This window comes from Phyllostomus discolor, chromosome 4 (genome assembly GCF_004126475.2).
Source record: "Phyllostomus discolor isolate MPI-MPIP mPhyDis1 chromosome 4, mPhyDis1.pri.v3, whole genome shotgun sequence".
NCBI classification, from domain to species: Eukaryota; Metazoa; Chordata; class Mammalia; order Chiroptera; family Phyllostomidae; genus Phyllostomus; species Phyllostomus discolor.
Window position 1 is genome coordinate 138,566,889 of NC_040906.2, and position 8,808 is coordinate 138,575,696.

Sequence of the window (8,808 nt, forward strand, 5' to 3'; positions counted from 1 at the left end):
ATAGAGAAAATACGCGTATTTATATTTGAGAGTTATATCTATACTCGCTGAAATAATACTCAATGTTTACCTTCCTACCAACTAATAAAGGTTAAACATATCCATTTGTATCTTTTTATAAATTACAATCATGTTTAAATTTGTACATTAACTTATCACTTAAATCATGACTAAGAATGGGAGCACATGCGGAAGGGGGTGTAAGGGGGATAAATGGTAACAGAAAAAAATACGACACAGAAAAAGGAATGGGAGACTGTAGGAGTGGATAATGTCCTTTCTAGGTTCTTTGGCTAGTCTAATAATTAAAGCGACGTAAGACAATATTGGCACCCAGGGCAGGCTGCCCCAAGATATTCTATAATGGCATATTGATTATTTTGAGTCATAGTTACTTAAGAAACTGCCCTTGCAAGGAAACTCTGACCTGTGTGTCTCCAAAAGCAGCAGATAAGTCTCCATGTGATAGGTGTCCTCCCTGATCCTGAGGGCTGAGGGACAATCTTATCACAAAGGTTAAAACAATCCAGAGTCAAAGCTTACGTAACAGCCAGCTAAGGCCTTTACTAATTTACTACCCAGGCCCAAACTTTTTTTTAGATTCCTCACTAGTACCCAAATCTTGCTTAGATTCCTTTCTAATGAGCACTACCTTTCTTTGTTCTGTCAATTTCTTACAAATGTATTGTTCGTCTAAAAAGTGTAAAGAGGTTCCTAGTTCAATCATTTCATGATCTGATCGGCTGTGTGTATTAGTTTAATATGATTTTAAATCCACATGTTTATGAATTAAGTGAAGCTGTTTTAATCCACTTGTTTATGACAAAGAGAAAAAGTTGCTTTGACATAAGCATGAAATTGTGTGAGGCTGTCATCAGTTCACATTGCTTTGAAAGCTGTGCCAGCATGTCACAGTTCTGCATCTGGAGACCCTGCTGGAGGCTCACTGATAAGAGCATGTGGAGAAATAACTGTGGCTAGGGACATTTAGGTTACAAATACTGAGTTTGTGAGGACTATTTGAAAGTTTCAGTTTGGACGAGGCTATTCTTCCCTGACCTAAAATCTTTCCAAAGACCCTCAAGACAAAAGCTCCTATCTTCGTGAGGTCCTCCTTGTAGATGGTGGTGAGAAACTGAGCAGTGCTCCATGAAAGAGTCTTTGTTACCTAGCAACATGTTCTAGCAACAGGGAACATTTACTTTGGGGCTGGTAAGGAAGAGACTGTTCCATGATGTGATCACTGTCCAGACTGTGAGCTGGACCTGGGACAGAGATTCCTTCTGGCAAGTCTTCTTGGAGACTGTCTAACTATAATCAGTGTTTGTTTTGACATAAATCAGTACCCCTCCCCTGCCTCCTCCTGTGTGATGGTTCCTGGAACAGGCCTGTGTCCTGATCTGGTCAAGTATGTAAATAATTACTGGTAGCATTCACTTAGTAGTAGTGACTGTCCCCTTTTTGCCCTATAAGATTGTTACTTGTTAACGGGCACAGGGATCCATTTGGATGTCTTGCAGCCACCCAAATCATACCCGGTATGTACATTTCCTTTAACAAAGTCTATTAATTGGCAGACTGAAATGGCCAGACTCTTTCCTTCTTTCCTTGCCCTTGTCTTACAGATGCAGATTTTCAGTCCTGGGACCTTTCCCTGAGTCTGTACTAACAGCTGGCTGGGAATCAAACTCATTAGTTGGTCAGGGACGTTCCTGAGTGCCTAGTTATATAAGTTAAACCACATATTACATTTTGACTTTATCCCTCTCATCTTCCCTTGCCTGGAACAATAGTGTGATTAATCTGTGATTTGTTTGGAATGTTATTTCTTTATTTGGCTTATTAAGAGATATTATCCTGTACACCCTTAGCTTGTGAAATTATTATAATTCCCACGGTGAACCTGTGCTAAATAAATTGGCAAAGACAGAATCAGTTTCTGAGCATAACTTTTGCTGCCTCCCCAAAACACAAACCAATTAGCATCATATTATGATTATCCTCTGTGCACATGTTAACTTGTTTATTCTCTTGTTACTCTAGTCTTCTGTCAATTTTATTATGTCATTATTAATCCAATCATAGAACTAAAGAAGGGTAGAGGGGGGTTATTCTCCCCATCCCAACAACAGATTAACAGGAGAAAAACTAATTTCACACTTATGGGTGACCCATAAAAATATTCAACTTCCAGGAAGTTGGATAAAATTGAGGTTTACATGCATGCCATCCTGAGCTAAGGAGAAAGGGTAGAAATCCGGGGCTTCAAAGGGAGGAAGACAATTCACAGGATGATGAGAAAAGTAAGTATTTAGTTAAAAAAAAAAACTTTGCCATGCCATGCAGGTAAGTCTTTTGATTAAAAAAAAAATTCTGGTAACAGCTCTCTTCCTGGTCCAGGCACCATATCAAAATTCTTTGAAGCACTTAAGGGGGAGGTAAAAAAACTCTTCCTGAGTCTGCTAGACCCCAGTTGTCTTCAACTCAAAATAATCCACGTGCTGAAGTGGCCTGTACTGACTCCTCTCAGAACTGAAAAGCAGATTGGGAGCAGGGCAACTGGCACTGCAAGCTCCCTCCGCAGGAACAACACTCAGCATCAAGCCATCAGAGCTCTGAACTATGTCTGTGAGCATCTGTGCTTTATCTCCATTTATTTTGTGTATCCTAGTCATGTCCTAAGGTAGTAGTCATTTCTTCTCCATTGCAGCTTATGGAAGGTTTCATAGGAACACTCTACTTTCAGATCATGGGGGAAATCTGTATATCCAACCATTTAGAAATTTGAGCAAATTACATTTGTAAATGTAGTATGTAAGTTTTAGTTTCTTAGTTTTGCAAGTAGTACATAAGCATTTAGTGTTTTCACTAGAGAAATGTTAATTAAAGTCATAGATTAAGTAGCCAGAGATCAAACAAGATGTAAATAAGATTGGCCATTTGTTCTCTTTAGATAGAAAGAATCTCCCCATGAAGCTCCCTGAATCATCACCCTGTTGGCCTCCTGTTCCATATGCTTCTCCTCCTATCTGAAGCTGGTGCCACCACCTGGGCTCTGGGTTACATGTCTTTCACAAGGGCTTGGAGGCCTCTATTATCACCACCTGCCTCTACATTGTTAGCCTCTCCCTCCCACAGCATCATCCCTGCCTCAAACCCTTTTCTACAGGAAGTGATAACCTCAATCCAAAAGCCCTCTCTGTTGCCAACTATTTCTTTGTTCCCCACTTCACCAAAAATTACCCAGGCTTTACCATCCAGGAGCATCAGTTCTATTTACCCAAAAAGGCCACTAGACATACTCCACATGCGACTCCATTTAAGTTCTTCAACTCCCTCCAAATCATCTCATAAAAATTTCACAGCTACAACTGAACTGTTCCTGAAAAAGTGAACAGAGTGCCCTGTGGACACAAACCAAGGGGCAATTCTTTGCCTTCATCTGACTGGACTGCTGGGCAGCCTTCCCCACTACACCATTTCTTTGAAACTCTCCATTCTCAATGGTAGTAACCCAGGCAACAATGGAGAGCTTGAGTCTAAAGCAGCAGGGGGTTGGTTTCACACAGGCCCCCCAAACTGTGAACAGCTGAAACCAATTAGTGAAAATATTTTTCTTTTCCTCATCATAACCTGGAAGGAACACTGATTCACACAAAACCAACTTAAAAAAAAGTATTATTATAAAACCACTGACGCCCTTAAAAGCTCAAGCTTGCAAAAACTTGAATGGGACAGAATTAAGAACCATTGCCCCTCACCCTTCTTCAACCCCATTTTCATGGCACAAGCAAAATTAGGTGGAGCCCTTAGCCTCCTGATCTCCAGGTCATCATTCCCTCTCCAAGCAATGCCATCATCCTTTGGTGAGGTCAGCCACAAGCACATCTGAATAAGGGATTGGGGAGAGGCCCCACCCAGCCTTAAATAGACCACTTGGAGGCCCACGCAAGAATTTTGTGGCCATCTGGCCCCAGCTCTGACTAAAAAGAAAGCAACTGGTCAAGTGTATGCTTTCTGGAGAATACCCCTAGAGCAGGGATTTTTAAATGTAGGCATGTCTCAGAATCAGCTGTAGGGCTGGTTAAAACCCAGTTTACTGCCATTGCTGGTGTGGCGTAGTTACATTGGGGGCTTCATTCCCACTCAGGGCATATACCTAGGTTGCCAGGTTCTATCCCCAGTGGGGCCTGAAGGCAACCAACCCATGTTTCTCACATTCTCTCTCTCTCTCACTCTCTCTCTCTCTCTCTCTCTCTCTCTCTCTCTCCCTCTCTCATTCTCTCTCTCTCATTCTCTCTCTCTCTCCCTCTCTGTCTCTCTCACATCAGTAAGCATATTTTTAAAAATAATTTTTAAAAATAACATTACTGTACCCCACCCCAAGTTTCTGATTCTGTGGATCTGGGGTGGGCGTCAGAGTTTGCATTTTTAACACATTTCCAGGTGACACTTTGAATTCCAGAGTCCCAGATTATGTAAGTGACAAGAAAGACTTGGCGGAAAACTATCCCCTAAAGCGCTGCCTGAAATCACCCCGGGGTCATCTAACCCTTGAGTGAGCAGATATCCTAAACTTTCCACTTTTGGTCTAGTCGCAGTGGACTCCCCCACCGCGCCTCACTCTTCTCATGCTGGAGCTAGGGCCCACAACCAGAGATTAGACTCCTGGTTGTTCTCAGAACTCATAGACCCTCAGACTAAGGTACTAAGGTGAGCCAGAAAGGCACGGGGAAGTGAAACGCACCTTTCCGGACCCCTGAGCAAAGGAAGCGCCCCCAGCAGGGCCCCTGAAGTTGTCACCTCGATTTCGGAGGACCCGATGCTGGAAAGCCACGGTCGTAATCAGGGGCTATAGAAGGTACTAGCAAAAAGGTTCTGCAATGGAGAAGATCAGGACTCTGCATCCTGGGACCACGTTCACCGTGAGTAAACCAGAGCCTCCTCTGGGGTTCCGTCAGCATTTCGCCACTGCTGCCTGAAGGAAAGGGGGCGCTAAACTAGGGGCAGGGACAACCCCGGGTACCGCTGAGGCGGCCCGCAGGGAGGGACCAGAAATGATGGGAGAAGCGGGTTTCCGGTCAAGAAAGAAAGGGGCAAGAGTCCACCCACATTGGACCAATATATAGCTCAGCATTCCAGAAGCTTTCCACAGGCACTGGATTAGGTCGCCCCCACCCCTCGAGGGAAGTGAATTAGACAGAACCTGGATTAGATGAGACTGGCAGGACCTCCCAGGCTATGAGCTCCGGCCTCACTCACCAAACAACGCCGGTAACATCCACAGATCAATGTAAACAGTCTCTGGGTTAGGGTGGACATTTAGTAACGGTCTCAGAATTCGGACGCGAGGAAGCCTTCTGCGCTGGCGTGGAGAAGGGAGCGACACCCCACCGCGAGCTAAGGGATTAGGAGGGATGGAGGTACCGCGCCGTCCCGGGACTGCGCCTGGAGCCGCGCGCCACGCCGCGGCTGCTCTCAGGACTCGCACCTGACGCTCAAGTCCAGCCCTCGGGCTCTCCCGTGCTTCATTTCTTCTATCCTCTGAACGCACTTTTTGCGCTCAGGGATGCTCTCAGTCACGCCTCGGTCATTCGGTAGCCCTCTCCACCGGCCCTGGAACACACCCCAGGCCCTCCAGGCTCCAAGTTTTCGAGATTCCCTGGCTGACCACACGGGTTAGAGGAGGGACGGGCTCCTTGAGAGCTAAGCGGGGCGGAGTGGAATCTGTAAATAGGGAAGGGGCTAAAGGTGGCGGCTGAATGGAACCCACACCTCCTCAGAGGATTCCATCATCCGCAAAGTCTTCACGACTTCTAGGGGGCCCTTCGCTCGGGGTCCGCATACTCCCACAGCCGCAGAAAGCACACCAGCCCTCCAGGGCTAATGTGCACCAGTGCGCGGAGCCTGGCTGTGGGACGAGCAGTGTTGGGTGCCTTCAGCAGGCTATTGGCTTAAATGGTGACCTCCTGCAAGAAAACTGAGGCTCCCGAGATGTGAAACAACTTGTTTGGAGAGGGAAAATTGCACTTGGATCCAAGGCTGTGTGGCTCTGCTCTGAGTGGTGAGATTTAAGAGCAGAAGTCCGGAGGAAGCTGGTCCCCTGGATCCTGCATGGTGGACGGGCGCCGCTATCCTCCTATCCTCCGCCCCAGCCCAGGCCCCCTGTGTCGGTTCTCTGCCTCGGCAGCTCGCGGCGTTTCGGTGCCCAGCGAGGCTGGAACCCTCAAACCAGTGGGACTCGCAGCAGGATGGAGACGGTGAACGAAGGAGTCGGGTTGTAACCTAGAGTGAGCTCCAGTTCCTGGCACTCACCAGAGATATGAGTAAACTTTCTCATCTACCTTTAAACTGCAGATCAGCCCTGGCCAGTCGGTGTGGCTTAGTTGGTTGGGTTTCATCCTGCAAAGTGAAAGGTCGCCTTTGGTTTCCTGTTAAGGTACATGCCTACGTGGCATCGGGTTCCCGGTCAGGCTTCTAGGTGAGGCAATAGAGGGATGTTTCTCTCTCATGTGGATGTTTCTCTTCCTCTCTTTCTCCCTGCCTGCCCTTCTTTCTTAAATACACACACACACACACACTCCAACCACACATCAGTTGTGAAATTTATATGCAGTATTTGAGCTGTGGTGGTGCAACTGATAGAATTCACACGTAAGTGACGCCATTTCGATTAAGTGTGGCTAAATGTTGGAATTTTTTTCAAGGTCTGTAGTAATTTCACAGACCTTGCCTATTCACACCCATTCTTCTGCTCTCCTTAACACACATTGTTTATTTTCCCTATTACATGCAAACAAAAATAAATATTTCTGGGTTTCCCCCTCTGCCTTGCAAGGCAAAAGGCTTCAAAGTACCTCTCCTTCAATCACTGGCTGACTTTTTCGATCCTTTGAGCATCTACTTTACCTTGCCTTTTATCTGCTACCTTGTAATTTTCAGGACTGTCTATGACCAGTAGTGTTGTGGCCCAAGAGCCTGAGCTACAGTTAATGGTGAACACTGCAACCTCTGACTTACAACTCTGAATCTGGGTGGCTCCAGGCACATGTGCAGAAGAGGTCTACTGGGGTGCCCAAACAATCTTCGCAGCTCTCCAGAGCTGGTAGGAGCAGGGACGTGGGAACAAACTGGGGAGAGTGCATATACAAGGAATAGTACCAGATAGATCTTAAAGTCCTGATTTGGTCGTTTACAGGTTGTGAGGCAATTTCTTTCTATGAGATAGGCTTTTCCAAACCAAAAATGAAATACAGCAAGACCTTGAACAACTCATTTCAATTAACAAGGTTTTATAATGTTGATGTGAGGAAAAAATCAATTCCCAGCCAGGAATTGAATATTCCTGTATAGTATTTGTACATTTTCCCCATGTCTGCATATGGGTTTTTCCAAGTACTCCAGTTTCCTCCCAAAGATAAGCATGTTAGATGAACTGGTGCAACTGAATTGTCCCAGAGTGAGTATGGGTGTTTGAGAGCACACTCTACAATGGAATGGGTTGCTGTCCAGGATTAGTTCCTGCCTTTCACCCTGAGCTGCCAGGATGGGGTCCTACCACCTGACCCAAGAATAAATGTGTTGGAAAATGATTTTTTTACTTGTTTTTATTAATCTTTCGTAGATGTATGTATAGCTTACATTTATTTCAATGTTTAATATTAGAAATATTTGGGTCTTTATTTGAAAGTTCAATAGTGTTTTTGTGATCAGAAATATGCTGTAGGAACTTAACTCTTTTTCTTTTATTTTTTCTTTTTTAAACTTTTTTAATATCAATTAACTTATGGTAAAATTGGTTTCCTTATCAACATTTTGTTTAAATTTCAGTTTCCAAGGATTTATTGAAGACTTTAAGTTAGGGCTTACTGTAATCATCTTTTCTTTGCAAAAAAAAAAAAAAATGAGAGAGAGAAAGAAGCTCAAGTATTTAATACCTACTAGGCATAAACTATTGTTGGTATTATTTTTACATGAGTGTTTTGTGGAAAAAATTCCCCCTCTACCCCACCCACCCCCACCTAATCCATTCCTCCACTGCTGAATGAGGAAGGATAGAAGCCCCTCTCTTCTTAAGGTACCTGCCCTCATGCCTTGCATTTACAATGGCTGCTTTTAAGATAAAGCATCCCTGAGCCAAAAGCACCGAACTATGTTTTAAAAGACTAGTTCTTCCCTGGCTGGTGTAGCTCAGTGGATTGAGTGTGGGCTGCGAACCAAAGTGTCGCTGGTTCGATTCCCAGTCAGGGCACATGCCTGGGTTGCAGGCCATGACCCCCAGCAACCGCACATTGATGTTTCTCTCTCTCTTTCTCCCTACCTTCCTTCTCTAAAAATAAAGAAATAAAATCTTTAAAAAAAATCACCTGCCCCAATATAGTAATTTAAAAAAGAAGAAAATTAAAAAGAAACCATTTAGGAGGTTGGAGGATCTCAGAAAAGAAATCAGACTGTGACAAGAGAGTCTAACTGTATCACAACTGTATGAAATAACTCACTGAAGAGGGAGGAGAGTTAGGGAAAGGTGTTGACATATGTAATTTTGGAAAAGAATGGCGTCTATAAAACTAAAAGCATGCACTGGCTGGTATGGCTCAGTGGATTGAGCGCTAACCTGTGAACAGAAAGGTCACTGGTTCAATTCCCAGCCAGGGCACATGCCTGGGTTGTGGCCCAGGTCCCTAGTTGGGGCACACAAGAGAAAAATCACACATTAATGTTTCTCTCCCTCTCTTTCTCCCTCCCTTCCCCTCTGTCTAAAAATAAATAAATAAAACTTTCAAAAAAACTAAAAGCAAAAGAAACTGC